This window comes from Nerophis ophidion, linkage group LG03 (assembly GCF_033978795.1).
Source record: "Nerophis ophidion isolate RoL-2023_Sa linkage group LG03, RoL_Noph_v1.0, whole genome shotgun sequence".
NCBI lineage: Eukaryota > Metazoa > Chordata > Actinopteri > Syngnathiformes > Syngnathidae > Nerophis > Nerophis ophidion.
In genome coordinates, this window is record NC_084613.1 from 8,631,301 (window position 1) to 8,648,108 (window position 16,808).

At 33.0% G+C, this 16,808-nt stretch overlaps 2 protein-coding genes across 3 annotated transcripts in view; one reads left to right on the forward strand and one right to left on the reverse strand.

Moving 5' to 3' along the window:
• Positions 1–162, reverse strand: part of LOC133549068 (ensconsin-like) — a 51,824-nt gene extending 51,662 nt beyond the window's left edge. For both annotated transcript variants that reach the window (XM_061894163.1, XM_061894162.1), the window contains exon 1: positions 1–162. This exon is cut by the window's left edge and continues 278 nt beyond it. The gene's annotated coding sequence lies outside the window, so the exon portion shown is untranslated.
• Positions 1–16,808, forward strand: part of LOC133549069 (otoferlin-like) — a 181,684-nt gene that overhangs the window by 43,106 nt on the left and 121,770 nt on the right. Inside the window, exon 2 of the mRNA XM_061894164.1 lies at positions 13,597–13,657. The gene's annotated coding sequence lies outside the window, so the exon portion shown is untranslated. The remainder of the gene's footprint in view (positions 1–13,596; positions 13,658–16,808) is intronic.

A 16,808-nucleotide genomic window follows, 5' to 3' on the forward strand; every position in this document is an offset into this window, starting at 1 on the left:
TAGTGTGAGTCTATAAAAAGCCTCTCCTATTAAAACGTCTCCTCCCTTGTGTGCTGTTCCGCTTTACTTTCGCTGGGAAAAAAAAGAAAGAAAAAAAAGGCTGTGTCATTTGAATATCTGCGTATGGCCACAGGGATGCAGTGTTTCCCTTTCTGCAGCATCACTCCCGTCGCCATGACAACAGCGCCTCGGTGACGTCACGTGGTCGGGTTAGTCAGCGGTTCAGCCTTCAAGACATGTTTTGTACGAATATTCCATTAAAGGCCTTCTGTAATGAGATGTTCTTATTCAAACGGGGATAGCAGGTCCATATTTTTGCTGAAAGGATTTAGTAGAGAACATCGATGATAAAGTTTGCCACTTTTGGTCGCTAATAAAAAAGCCTTGTTTGTACCGGAAGTAGCAGACGATGTGCGTGTGACATCACGGGTTGTGGAGCTCCTCACATCTGAACATTGTTTACAATCATGGCCACCAGCAGCTAGAGCGATTCGGACCGAGAAAGCGACGATTTCTTCATTAGTGAAGTGTGAAGTGAATTATATTTATATAGCGCTTATTCTCTAGTGACTCAAAGCGCTTTACACAGTGAAACCCGATATCTAATTTTTTACATTTAAACCAGTGTGGGTGGCACTGGGAGCAGGTGGGTAAAGTGTCTTGCCCAAGGACACAACGGCAGTGACTAGGATGGCGAAAGCGGGGATCGAACCTGCAACCCTCAAGTTGCTGGCACGGCCGCTCTACCAACCGAGCTATACCGCCCCATTAATTTGAGCGAGGATGAAAGATTTGTGGATGAGGAAAGTGAGAGTGAAGGACTCGAAAAAAAAAAAAAAGGCTGTGTCATTTGAATATCTGCGTATGGCCACAGGGATGCAGTGTTTCCCTTTCTGCAGCATCACTCCCGTCGCCATGACAACAGCGCCTCGGTGACGTCACGTGGTCGGGTTAGTCAGCGGTTCAGCCTTCAAGACATGTTTTGTACGAATATTCCATTAAAGGCCTTCTGTCATGAGATGTTCTTATTCAAACGGGGATAGCAGGTCCATATTTTTGCTGAAAGGATTTAGTAGAGAACATCGATGATAAAGTTCGCAACTTTTGGTCGCTAATAAAAAAGCCTTGTTTGTACCGGAAGTAGCAGACGATGTGCGTGTGACATCACGGGTTGTGGAGCTCCTCACATCTGAACATTGTTTACAATCATGGCCACCAGCAGCTAGAGCGATTCGGACCGAGAAAGCGACGGTTTCCTCATTAGTGAAGTGTGAAGTGAATTACATTTGTATAGCGCTTTTTCTCTAGTGACTCAAAGCGCTTTACAAAGTGAAACCCGCTATCTAGTTTTTATATATAAACCAGTGTGGGTGGGCAGGTGGGTAATGTGTCTTGCCCAAGGACACAACGGCAGTGACTAGGATGGCGAAAGCGGGGATCGAACCTGCAACCCTTAAGTTGCTAGCACGGCCGCTCTACCAACCGAGCTATACCGCCCCTTTAATTTGAGCGAGGATGAAAGATTTGTGGGTGAGGAAAGTGAGAGTGAAGGACTAGAAAAAAAAAGACAGGGCAGTGGGAGCGATTCAAATGTTATTATATGAAGCCCGCCACATTACTCGTGTAGTCTGCCACAATATTTGAAATAGCCTGCCACATTATTCAGGTAGTCTGCCACAATATTTAATGTGGCCCGCTACGTTATTTTATGTAGTCTGCCAATTTGTGTTCCTGAATCTTCTGCAATTTGTCCAATTAATAATGGAGACGTCAAAGAAGAAAGATGTAGGTGGGAAGCGGTGTATTGCGGCACATTTAGACACATTTACTAGGATAATTCTGGATAATCCCTTATCTGCTTATGGTAAACGGTAAATGGGTTGTACTTGTATAGCGCTTTTCTACCTTCAAGGTACTCAAAGCGCTTTGACACTACTTCCACATTCACCCATTCACACACACATTCACACACTGATGGAGGGAGCTGCCATGCAAGGCGCTAACCAGCACTCATCAGGAGCAAGGGTGAAGTGTCTTGCTCAGGACACAACGGACATGACGAGGTTGGTACTAGGTGGGGATTGAACCAGGGACCCTCGGGTTGCGCACGGCCACTCTCCCAACTGCGCCACGCCGCCCCTATTGTGTTACTAGTGTTGTAGTGAGATTATACTGTCGTACCTGAAAGTCGGAGGGGGTGTGTTGACCGCCAGTGTCTCTGAGGGAAGCCACGGAGGAGGCAAGAGAGTCGCAGCTGCCTCTTTGACATGTCTACGGTAAGAGCCGACTTATTACCACAATTTTCTCACCGAAACCTGCCGGTTGACATGTGGTAAGGAACCACGTTCGCTTGGCGTAGTGGGTAGAGCGGCCGTGCCAGAAATCTGAGGGTTGCAGGTTCGCTTCCCACCTGTTGACTAACAATTTGCTGCCGTTGTGTCCTTGGGCAGGACACTTCACCTTTGCCTCCGGTGCCGCTCACACTGGTGAATGAATGAATGATTGGTGGTGGTCGGAGGGGTTGTAGGTGCAAAACTGGCAGCCACGCTTCTACCCCAGGGCAGGTGAATGAATGATGGGTTCCCACTTCTCTGTGAGCGCTTTGAGTATCTACCAATAGAAAAAGCGCGATATAAATCTAATCCATTATTATTATTATTATTATTATTCCATAGTAAAGTTTCACCTTTGGGAATGTAAACAAGGAAACACCGGCTGTGTTTGTGTTGCTAAAGGCGGCCGCAATACACCGCTTCCCACCTACGTCTTTCTTCTTTGACGTCTCCATTATTAATTGAACAGATTGCAAAAGATTCAGCAACACAAATTGGCAGACTACATAAAATAACATAGCGCGCAACGTTAAATATTGTGGCAGACTACATGAATAACGTGGCAGGCTATTTCAAATATTGTGGCAGACTACACGAGTAATGTGGCGGACTTCATAAAATAACATAGCGGGCCACTTTTAATAATTGTGGCAGGCTATCGTGGCAGACTACATGAAATAATGTAGCAGGCCACTTTAAATAAAGTGGCAGACCACGTGAAAAATGAGGCGGACTACATAAAATAACGTAGCGGGCCAAATTAAATAATGTGGCAGACTACATAAAATAATGTAGTGGGCAATATTAAATAATGGTGGAAGACTACATGGATAACGTAGCGGGCCAATTTAAATATTGTGGCAGACTACATAAAATAACGTAGCGGCCCACATTAAATATTGTGGCAAACTACGTGAATAATGTAGCGGGCCACCATTAAGTAAAGTGGCATACTATGTGAATAATGTGGCGGGCCACCTTTAAATAATGTGGCAGACTACATGAATAATGTAGCGGGCCAATTCAAATAACGTAGCAGACTACATAAAATAACGTAGCGGCCCACATAAAATATTGTGGCAGACTACGTAAATAATGTAGCGGGCCACTTTAAATATTGTGGCAAACTATGTGAGTAATGTAGCGGGCCACCTTCAAATAATGTGGCAGACTACATGAATAATGTCCCGGCCCAATTTAAATAATGTGGCAGACTACATAAAATAACGTGGCGGCCCACATTAAATATCGTGGCGAACTACGTGGATAATGTAGCGGGCCACCTTTAAATAAATTGGAATACTATATGAATAATGTGGCGGGCCACCTTTAAATATTGTGGCAAACTATGTGAATAATGTAGCGGGCCACCTTTAAATAATGTGGCAGACCACATGAATAATGTAGCGGGCCAATTTAAATAATGTGGCAGACTACATAAAATAATGTGGCAGGCTATTTCAAATATTGTGGCAGACTACACGAGTAATGTGGCGGACTTCATAAAATAACATAGCGGGCCACTTTTAATAATTGTGGCAGGCTATCGTGGCAGACTACATAAAATAATGTAGCGGGCCACTTTAAATAAAGTGGCAGACCACGTGAAAAATGTGGCGGACTACATAAAATAACGTAGCGGGCCAAATTAAATAATGTGGCAGACTACATAAAATAACGTAGCGGGCAATATTAAATAATGTGGCAGACTACATGAATAATGTAGCGGGCCAATTTAAATAACGTGGCAGACTACATAAAATAACGTTGCGGCCCACGTTAAATACTGTGGCAGACTACGTGAATAATTTAGCGGGCCACTTTTAAATAAAGTGGCATACTACATGAATAATGTAGCGGGCCAAATTAAATAATGTGGCAGACTACATAAAATAACGTTGCGGCCCACATTAAATATCGTGGCAGACTATGTGAATAATGTAGCGGGCCACATTTAAATAAAGTGGCATACTATATGAATAATATGGCGGGCCAATTTATATAATGTGGCAGACTACATAGAATAACGTAGCGGCCCACATTAAATATTGTGGCAAACTACGTGAATAATGTAGCGGGCCACCATTAAGTAAAGTGGCATACTATGTGAATAATGTGGCGGGCCACCTTTAAATAATGTGGCAGACTACATGAATAATGTAGCGGGCCAATTCAAATAACGTAGCAGACTACATAAAATAACGTAGCGGCCCACATAAAATATTGTGGCAGACTACGTAAATAATGTAGCGGGCCACTTTAAATATTGTGGCAAACTATGTGAGTAATGTAGCGGGCCACCTTCAAATAATGTGGCAGACTACATGAATAATGTCCCGGCCCAATTTAAATAATGTGGCAGACTACATAAAATAACGTAGCGGCCCACGTTAAATATTGTGGCAGACTACGTAAAATAACGTAGCGGCCCACGTTAAATAATGTGGCAGACTACATAAAATAACGTAGCGGCCCACATTAAATATTGTGGCAGACTACGTAAATAAAGTGGCATACTATATGAATAATGTGGCATAGCTATACCTCAGCTCATCCTATGTTGGGTTCACCTGAGGTCAGACCCACCTGGAAGCTTCCTTGGCAGCAGCCAGCTGGGAGCGTGTCACATGACACATGTCACATGACACATGTCACATGACACCACGGCGGTCATGCACAGACCGGCGGGAGCACGAGCAAGACGCTGATAACGGGCTCGCCAAGCATTGACACTGGACCTGACCTGGGGTCAGATTGCACGGCGTCACTTTATGAAGAACATGGTGAAGTATGTTTGGGAGGTGATGGAGCTCAGCCTGCAGGGAGAAGAGATTGATGAAAGCATCTCTCAGCCGGCACACCTGTGGAAGTTAGGGAGTGCAGCGTCTTCTCTCACGCCTGCACCACCTCGCTCGTGTAATTACCAGCAGCGTCCTGCAGCTGTGACCTGGTGGGCCTCAGGACAAGGTGTAAGACCATGAAGACATGAGTTCTGGGAAATAGTCTGTGTTTACTTGCAAATATTGCAATTACTTATTTGTAGAATACAAACTTTATTGCAAGCCATCACTGTGGAGTGAAGTTACTGCCAAAATTCCACAAGCACACAAAAATGTATTTACTCACACCCAATGATTCACTACTTAAAAAACTTTTTTTATTTTTTTTAAAAAACTATTTTTTTCTTTTTTTTTAATATTTAAAAACTTTTTTTTTATTTCAATAAAAAAATATTTTAAATTTAAAAAACTTGTTTTTTTTTTATATAAAAAGCTTTTTTTAAATTTGAAAAACATGTTTTTAAAAAAAAAAAAAGTTTAATAAAGACTTTATTTAAAAAAACAATTTTAATAACATTTTTTTTTTTATTAAAAAACATTTTTTTATTATAAAAAAAAACATTATTTTATTTAAAAAACATTTTTAATTAGAAAGACGTTTTTTTTAATTAAAAAAAACAATGCGCGAGTGTAAAAACCATGTCCTGGAAATATATTTTTTAAAAAAGGGATTCACAAGTAGGCTTCACGGTGGCAGAAGGGTTAGTGCGTCTGCCTCACAATACAAAGGTCCTGCAGTCCTGGGTTCAAATCCAGGCTCGGGATCTTTCTGTGTGGAGTTTGCATGTTCTCCCCGTGAATGCGTGGGTTCCCTCCAGGTACTCCGGCTTCCTCCCACCTCCAAAGACATGCACCTGGGGATAGGTTGATTGGCAACACTAAATGGGCCCTAGTGTGTGAATGTGAGTGTGAATGTTGTCTGTCTATCTGTGTTGGCCCTGCGATGAGGTGGCGACTTGTCCAGGGTGTACCCCGCCTTCTGCCCGATTGTAGCTGAGATAGGCGCCAGCGCCCCCCATTACCCCAAAAGGGAATAAGCGGTAGAAAATGGATGGAAATGGATTTATTTAAAAAACATTTTTTTAAATTACATTTTTTTTATTACATTTTTTTTTTTAATTATAAAAATCCTTTTTTTTATTGTAAAACAACTTTTTTTTTTTATTTAAAAAACATTTTTAATTGGAAAAACGTTTTTTTTAAATTAAAAAGAACGATGTGCGAGTGTACAAACCATATCCTGGAAAAAAAAAAAATTAAAAAGTTATTCACAAGTATAAAAACAATTTTCTGCAAACAAACAAAAAAAAAAAATTTAAAAACATGTTTTAAAAAAAAAAAAGAACATTTTAAAGAAAAAAACTTTATTTAAAAAACTTTTTTTTAATAACATTTTTTTTTATTAAAAAACGTTTTATTATAAAAAACTTTTTTTATTATAAAAAAAGTTTTTTTTTATTATAAAAAAAGTTTTTTTTAAATTTAAAAAACATTTTTAATTAGAAAAACGTTTTTTTTTTTAATTAAAAAAAACGATGCGCCAGTGTAAAAACCTTATCCTGGAAATATTAAAAAACAAACAAAAAAAAAATGATTCACAAGTATAACAACAGTTTTCTGCAAACAAAAAAAAAATTGCAAATTAAATTTTTTTTTGATAATTTCTAAGTAAAAACACCATTTTGTGCAAGCACATTGTGTATATATATATATATATATATATATATATATATATATATATATATATATATATATATATTTTTTTTTTTTTTTTTTTACCAGCCCAAAAAATGTTTTAAGCCCTAAAAATAGGTCTATGTGCAAAAATATGTTTTTAGCCAAAGGAATCGTATTTTTTAATTGCAAATATTTTTTCTATGTGCAAAAAAATGTTTTTAGCCTTAGGAATCGTTTTTTTTTACTTGCAAATATTTATTTTACATGCAAAAATATGTGTTTTAGCTGCAGGAATTGGTTGTTATACTTGCAAAAAAATGTTTTTAGCCATAGGAATTTTTTTTTTTACCTGCTAATATTTTTTTTACCTGCCAAAAAATGTTTTTAGCCCTAGGGATAATTTTTATTTACTGGCAAATATTTTTTCAATGTGCAAAAACATGTTTTCAGCCATACGAATCTTTTTTATTTTTAATTGCACATATTTTTTCCATGTGCAAAACAATGTTTTCAACCTTAAGCATCGTTTTTTTACTTGCAAATATTTTTTCACTTGCAAATACTTTTTTTTTACTTTGCAAAAAAATGTTTTTAGCTCTAGGAATCGTTTTTTTTTTTAATTGCAAATATTTTTTTTCACATGCAAAAAAATGTGTATTAGCCTTAGGAATTGTTTTTTTTTACTTACAAATATTTTTTTTACTTGCAAAAAAAAATGTTTTAAGCCCTAAAAATAGTTCTATGTGCAAAAATATTTTTTTTAGCCAAAGGAATCGTATTTTTTAACTGCAAATATTTTTTCTACGTGCAAAAAAATGTTTTTAGCCTTGGGAATTGTTTTTTTACTTGCAAATATTTATTCTACATGCAAAAATATGTGTTTTAGCTGCAGGAATCGGTCGTTTTACTTGCAAAAAAAACTGTTTTTAGCCATAGGAATTTTTCTTTTAATTGCTAATATTTTTTTACTTGCAAAAAAAATGTTTTTAGCCCTAGGAATAGTTTTTATTTACTGGTAAATATGTTTTTTATGTGCAAAAACATGTTTTTAGCCATAGGAATCGTTTTTTTTTTAAATTGCACATATTTTTTCTATGTGCAAAAAAATGTTTTTAACCTTAGGCATCGTTTTTTTACTTGCAAATATTTTTTTTAATTGCAAATTTTTTTTCTACGTGCAAAAAATGTTTTTAGCCTTAGGAATCGTTTTTTTATTTGTATATATTTGTTCTACATGCAAAAATATGTGTTTTAGCTGCAGGAATCGGTTGTTTTACGTGCAAAGAAAATGTTTTTCGCCATAGGAATTTTTTTTTTACTTGCTAATATTTTTTTACCTGCAAAAAAATGTTTTTAGCCCTAAGAATATTTTTTTTTTACTGGCAAATATTTTTGCTATGTGCAAAAACATGTTTTTAGCCATAGGAATCGTTTTATTTTTTTAATTGCACATATTTTTTCTATGTGCAAAAAAATGTTTTCAACCTCAGGCATCGTTTTTTTACTTGCAAATATTTTTTCACTTACAAATACTTTTTTTTTACTTTTCAAAAAAATGTTTTTAGCTCTAGGAATCGTTTTTTTTTAAAATTGCAAATATTTTTTTCACATGTAAAAAATGTGTATTAGCCTTAAGAATTGTTTTTTTTACTTACAAATATTTTTTTTACTTGCAAAAAAATATATGTTTTAAGCCCTAAAAATAGTTCTATGTGCAAAAATATTTTTTTTAGCCAAAGGAATCATATTTTTTATTTGCAAATATTTTTGTACGTGGCAAAAAATGTTTTTAGCCTTAGGTATTTTTTTTTTACTTGCTAATAATTTTTTACCTGCAAAAAAAAAATGTTTTTAGCCCAAAGAATAGTTTTTTTTTACTGGCAAATATTTTTTCAATGTGCAAAAACATGTTTTTAGCCATAGGAATCGGGTTTTTTTTTGTTTTTTAATTGCACATATTTTTCTATGTGCAAAAAAACGTTTTTAACCATAGGTATCGTTTTTTTACTTGCAAATATTTTTTTTTACTTGCGAAAAAAATGTTTTGAGCCCTGGGAATAGTTTTTTTGCATGCAAATATTATTTCTATGTGCAAAAAAATATGTTTATAGCCATAGGAATTTTTTTTTATTTTTTATTGCAAATATTTTTTTTCTACGTGCAGAAAAATGTTTTGTGTTTTTACTTGTGGATCGTTGTGTATGACTAAAAACATTTGTTTGTGTTTGTTGACTTCATAAAGCATGACTGCCTGACTGTCGTGTGAATTATTCAGCAGTGTTCCACTGGACACCAGCAACTTAAGACGCTGGCTTGCATGTGTAATTGATGAGCTGCCATTAAAAGAGACCGTATCCTCATATTATCCCCACTCTTTTAACCACTTTTCGTATGACTAAGAATGAAACGCTTTTTAAAATTGTCTGAGTCAGTTGTTGACGGACCCCAAGATGCAGAGAAGGAGGCAGGCATTGAATGAGAAAACATGATTTAATTAAAATATTAGAATAAGAACAAACAAAAGGGTACTAACAAAGGACGCGAACCAGGCGGATAACAAACAAAATGGTTTTTAGCATGGAAGCTAACAAGAAACAAAAAGGGGCCTAGCGTGGAAGCTTGCGGGTAGAAAACAGGAAAACAGAAGTCGTTACTTGTAGAGTGAAAACAAAACGGAAGCTACAAACAGATACCGAAAGATAGCTTAGCAATGACTCGACATGAAACGACACGACAGGAGCGACGATACGGAAGTCATCGACAAGACAAATCACACAATAATCCAGCACTGACTGGAAGACAAAGCAGGTACAAATAGGATTGGGCTGATTGACACCAGGTGTGGCCAGGTGCCAATCAGCCGCCGCTGAGGGGGAACAAAGCGTTCAGGGAGAGAAACAGGAAGCTGAACCAAAATAAGAGTACTGACAGGAACTACGGACAGGAAAATACTAAACACACAGAGGAAAACCTAAAACACAAACAAACTGTCAGCGGCAAGCCTGACAAAAATGTATTCAAATTTTTATTTTTTTTAATTTTATAGCATTTATTGTACCTGTAATATTACTTTTGTTTTTTTGCTCTCCAAAATTCATTTAGTTTATTACATATTTATTGTTACCCCTAATTTGACTTTGTTTGGTTTTATTCTACAATTTGTTGAGTGTATTTGTGTTATTGTTATGCTGATATATTTATATATTTGCATATTTATAGTTACCTCGTTTTTGTTTTATTTTATAATTTATTGAGTTTATTTATATTATCCTTATGTTACCTCTAAGATGACATTTTAGTTTTATTTTAATTTAATGAATGCATTTATATTATTCTTATGATTATATATTTATTGACTCATATTAGAGTCAATTAGGGCCCTGCGATGAGGTGGCGACTTGTCCAGGGTGTACACCGCCTTCCGCCCGATTGTAGCTGAGATAGGCGCCAGCGCCCCCCGCAATCCCAAAAGGGAATAAGCGGTAGGAAATGGATGGATGGACTGACTAGAGGTGAAAATAAATATATAAGCATAAGAATAATATAAATACACTCATTAAATTATAAAAAACAAAAAAGTGAGTCATATTAGAAGTAATAATAAATGTATGATCATAAGAATAATATAAATTCTTATACGAATAATATAAAAGAATATATTATTATTTCTTCTTTTGTTTTCCAATTTATTTGAGCTGTAACATGACGTTTTGTTTAATTTGATGCTTCAAAAAGTGTATTCTTATCATTATTATGAATATTTATTCATATCTTTACCATTTTGCATTCATTTACACCATTTAAATTATTTATTTATTGTGTTATGTAACTTTTTTATTTGATCATTTTAATGAGTGTATTATTCTTAGGTTTATGTATATTTATATATTTACCAATTAATTGTTACCTCTAATATTACTTTTTTGTTTTGTTTTATTTTATAATTATTTGAGTGTATTTCTATCATTCTTATCATTATATATTTATATATTCATTGTTACCTTTAATATGACTTTTTTTTTTATTGTACCATATGTCCCGGCAAGAAATCTGCGTTCAAAGGACTCCGGCTTATTAGTGATTCCCAAAGCCCCAAAAAAGTCTGCGGGCTATAGAGCGTTTTCCGTTCGGGCTCCAGTACTCTGGAATGCCCTCCCGGTAACAGTTCGAGATGCCACCTCAGTAGAAGCATTTAAGTCTCACCTTAAAACTCATTTGTATACTCTACCCTTTAAATAGACCTCCTTTTTAGACCAGTTGATCTGCCGTTTCTTTTCTTTTTCTTCTATGTCCCACTCTCCCTTGTGGAGGGGGTCCGGTCCGATCCGGTGGCCATGTACTGCTCGCCTGTGTATCGGCTGGGGACATCTCTGCGCTGCTGATCCGCTTCCGCTTGGGATGGTTTCCTGCTGGCTCCGCTGTGAACGGGACTCTCGCTGCTGTGTTGGATCCGCTTTGGACTGGACTCTCGCGGCTGTGTTGGATCCGCTTTGGACTGGACTCTCGCGGCTGTGTTGGATCCGCTTTGGACTGGACTCTCGCGACTGTGTTGGATCCATTATGGATTGAACTTTCACAGTATCATGTTAGACCCGCTCGACATCCATTGCTTTCCTCCTCTCCAAGGTTCTCATAGTCATCATTGTCACCGACGTCCCACTGGGTGTGAGTTTTCCTTGCCCTTATGTGGGCCTACCGAGGATGTCGCAGTGGTTTGTGCAGCCCTTTGAGACACTAGTGATTTAGGGCTATATAAGTAAACATTGATTGATTGATGATTGATATTTTTTATTATTATTATATATTTATATATTTACACATTTATTGTTATCGCTAACATGACTTTTTTTGGTTTTAATCTGTAATTTATTGAGTGTATTTATATTATTCTTATGATTATATATGTATTGTTACTTCTAATAGGACCTTTTTTTGTTTTATTTGATAATTTATTAAGTGTATTTATATCATTCTTATGATTATACATCTATATGTTTACATATTTATTGTTACCTCTAAGATGACTTTTTGGGGGTTTTATTTAATAATTTATTTAGTGTATTTATTATTCTTAAATAAATAAATAAATAAATGGGTTGTACTTGTATAGCGCTTTTCTACCTTCAAGGTACTCAAAGCGCTTTGACACTACTTCCACATTTACCCATTCACACACACATTCACACACTGATGGAGGGAGCTGCCATGCAAGGCGCCCACCAGTACCCATCAGGAGCAAGGGTGAAGTGTCTTGCTCAGGACACAACGGACGTGACGAGGTTGGTTCTAGGTGGGATTTGAACCAACGACCCTTGGGTGGTGCACGGCCACTCTCGCACTGCGCCACGCCGCCCCTTCTTATTATATATATATTTTTTTACTTCTAACATGACTTTTTCTGTTTTATTTTATAATTTATTGAGTGTATATTATATTATGCTTATGCTTGTATATTTACATATTTATTGTTACGTCTATTATTACTTTTTTTTTTATTTTATAATTTATTGAAAGTATATTATATTATTGTTATGATTATATCTATATATTTACATATTTATTGTTTCCTCTAAGATGACTTTTTGGGGGGTTTATTTTCTAATTTATTGAGTGTATTTATATTATTTTTATGATTATATATATATTTTTTTACTTCTAATATGGCTTTTTTTTGTTTTGTTTTATAATTTGTTGAGTTTATATTACATTATTCTTATGATTATATATCTATATATTTACATATTTATTGTTACCTCTAACATGACTTGAGTGTATTTTTGTTATCCTTATAATTTTACATATATTTTTTTTTACCTTTAATATGACTTTTTTGTTTTATTTTCTAATTTATTGAGTGTATTTATATTATTCTTATGATTATATATTTTTTTATTTTTACTTCTAATATGACTTTTTGGTTTTATTTTATAATTTATTGAATGTGTATTATATTATTGTTATGATTATATATTTACACATTTAATGTTACCTCTAATATGACTTTTTTTGGTTTTGTTGTATTATTTATTGAGTGTATTATATTATTCTTACGATTATGTATTTACATTATTATTGTTACCTCTAATATTACTTTTTTTTTGCTTTATTGTATAATTTATTGAATGTATTTAAATTATTCTTATGATTATATATTTCTTGTTACCTCTAATAGGACTTTTTGGTTTTATCTTATAATGTAATTAATGTATTTATATTATTCATATAATTATTTATTGTTTTGTTTTCCTATTTATTTGAAATGTAAAATTGTTTGAGTTGATGCTTTAATAAGTGATTATTTATTCATGTTTACTTATTTATTTGGCTTCTAATAACACGTTTGATTTTATTTTACAGTTAGTGCATTAAATTAAATTTGTATAATGAGTTTTGGTTTTCATTTGGCCTCTAATATTACTTTATAAACATTCTAGTAAATATTCACTGATATCCTCTTTATTGTTTCCTTACGCTTCCAAATGTTTTATTTCTAAAAGAAATCAAATATTTCTGTGCCATTGTTCAGCTGCCTTTTGTTGTGAGCGCGCCGCGTGCTGATTGGTCGATATTTAGTTGGAAAGCCATGCACAATTCATGTCTGGATCACATTGCTCAGACCCGACTTCAGAACCTCATTCTTTTCTCGCTGCTGGCCTATTCTTAACTGTCGTGGCTAAAAAACAAAAAACAGTAAGGAAAATGTGGAAAATCTTCATGTAGACTTTTTTTATTTTTTTTATTTTCAGGGAACAGAAAAGTCCTGCCGGAGCTCATTTCTTGCAAGGAACTTCATCACTTCATCGACTGGTATGGATTTGTATAATATATATATATAATATATATGTATAATATGCTGGATGAATTTAGGATTATATTACTCAGTAGAATCCTCAGAAAAAGACTTGTTCCAGTTTACAAGTTGTTTCTATTTTCACCTTTTAGTCCAGCTAGAAGTTATGTTAGACACTCATTCATTCACTCATTCATGTGTGTGTGTGTGTGTTGCTTTTCAGCGTGCATGTGAATGAATGACATTAAGGCCGACCCATGTGAATAATTTAAAGGCCTTTTCATAAGCGACACATCATCCTGATGATGGCACACACTTATTTGCATTCTGCCTTCATATGGACTTCATGTCATCTTATTTCTAATATTTCATAATTATTTTTGTACGCTGCAACAAAGGTGTCCAAAGTGCGGTCCACGATCCTGAGAGCAACATTTTTTTTGTACTAAAAGTCGAACTCTGGGATTAAAAAGTCTTAAATATAAAATAAAAAAAGTCCTAAATATAAGATAAAGTCATTGTGATGATATTTAGGAAAAATATCAAAATTATGAGATAAAAAAGTCATAATTATGAGATGAAAAAAAGTCGAAATTATGAGAAAAAAAGTGGGAATTATGAGATGAAGAAAAATATAAAGTAACATTTTTTTCATGCTTAAAGTCATAATTGTGAGATAAGAAGTCGAAATCTGATATAAAAAGTCCTAAAAATAAGCTAAAAAGTCATCGATATGATATTTAAAAAAAAAAAAAAACATTTCAAAATTATGAAATAAGAAAGTCAACATTTTAATATAAAAAGTCGAAATTATGAGATAAAAAGTTGAAATTGTGAGATAAAAAAAAGTTTACGTTTTGAGATAAAAAGTCGAAATTACGAGGTAAAAATGTGTAAAGTCATTATTGTGAGATAAGAGGTCAAAATCTGAGATAAAATCCTAGATATAAGATAAAAAGCCATTGTTATGATATTTTTAAAAAAAAAAGCTAAATTATGAGACTTAAAAAAAATCATAATTATGAAATAAAAACTCAAAATTATGTGATAAAAATGTGTAACTCATAAGTTTCGATATGAGATTCTAAAAAGAAATCCAAAGTCATAATTAGGAGGTGGGAAAGTCATAATTGTAAGATAAAAAGTCATTGTTATGAGATTTAAAAAAAAAAATTCTAAATATGAGATAAAAAGTCAAAATTATGAGATAGAAAATTATAAAGCAACATTTTATTAATGTGACATAAGAAGTTGAAACCTTTGATTAAAAAGTCCTAAATATAAAGTAAAAAAAAAAAGTCCTAAATATAAGATAAAGTCATTGTGATGATATTTAGAAAAAAATATCAAAATTATGAGATAAAAAAGTCATAATTATGAGATGAAAACAAGTGGAAATTATGAGATAAAAAGTTGAAATTATCGGAGTAAAAAAAGTAGACATTTTGAGATAAAAAGTGGGAATTATGAGATAAAAAATATAAAGCAACATTTTTTCATGCTTAAAGTCATAATTGTGAGATAAGAAGTCAAAATCTGATATAAAAAGTCCTAAATATAAATGAAAAAGTCCTAAAAATAAGATAAAAAGTCATCGATATGATATTTCTTAAAAAAATAAATCAAAAAAAGAAAGTCGAAATTTTGATATAAAAAGTCAAAATTATGAGATGAAAAGTTGAAATTGTGAGATAAAAAAAAAAACTTTACGTTTTGAGATAAAAAGTCAAAATTATGAGGTAAAAATGTGTAAAGTCATTATTGTGAGATAAGAGGTCAAAATCTAAGATAAAAGTCCTAAATTTAAGATAAAAAGTCATTGTTATGATATTTAAAAAAAAAAAAGGCAAAATTATGAGATACGAAAAATCATAATTATAAAATAAAGAGTCGAAATTTTGTGATAAAAAATGTGTAACTCATAAGTTTCGATATGAGATTTAAAAAAAAAAATCCAAAATCATAATTCGGAGGTGGGAAAGTCGACATTGTGAGATAGAAAGTCAAAATCATAAGATAAAAAGTCATAATTGTAAGATAAAAAGGCATCGTTATGAGATTTAAAAAATAATTCGAATATGAGATAAAAAAATCAAAATTATGAGGTAGAAAATTATAAAGCAACATTTTATTAATGTGAAATAAGAAGTTGAAACCTTGGATAAAAAAGTCCTAAATATAAAGTAAAAAAAAAGTCCTAAATATAAGATAAAGTCATTGTGATGATATTTAGAAAAAATATCACAATTATGAGATAAAAAAGTCATAATTATGAGATGAAAACAAGTCAAAATTATGAGATAAAAAGTTGAAATTATCGGAGTAAAAAAAGTAGACATTTTGAGATAAAAAGTGGGAATTATGAGATAAAAAATATAAAGCAACATTTTTTCATGCTTAAAGTCATAATTGTGAGATAAGAAGTCGAAATCTGATATAAAAAGTCCTAAATATAAATGAAAAAGTCCTAAAAATAAGATAAAAAGTCATCGATATGATATTTCTTAAAAAAATAAATCAAAAAAAGAAAGTCGAAATTTTGATATAAAAAGTCGAAATTATGAGATGAAAAGTTGAAATTGTGAGATAAAAAAAAAGTTTACGTTTTGAGATAAAAAAGTCGAAATTATGAGGTAAAAATGTGTAAAGTCATTATTGTGGGATAAGAGGCAAAAATCTAAATAAAAGTCCTAAATTTAAGATAAAAAGTAATTGTTATGATATTTAAAAAAAAAAAAAAGGCAAAATTATGAGATACGAAAAATCATAATTATAAAATAAAAAGTCGAAATTTTGTGATAAAAAATGTGTAACTCATAAGTTTCGATATGAGATTTAAAAAAAAAAATACAAAGTCATAATTAGGAGGTAGGAAAGTAGACATTGTGAGACAGAAAGTCAAAATCATAAGATAAAAAGTCATAATTGTAAGATAAAAAGTCATCGTTATGAGATTTGAAAAATAATTCTAAATATGAGATAAAAAGTCATAACTATGAAATAAAAAAGGCGAAATTTTGAGATAAAAAAGTCATAATTATGAGATGAAAACAAGTCGAAATTATGAGATAAAAAGTTTAAATTATCGGAGTAAAAACAGTAGAAATTAGTAGAAATTATGAAATAAGAAAGTCAAAATTTTAATATGAAAAGTCAAAATTATGAGAT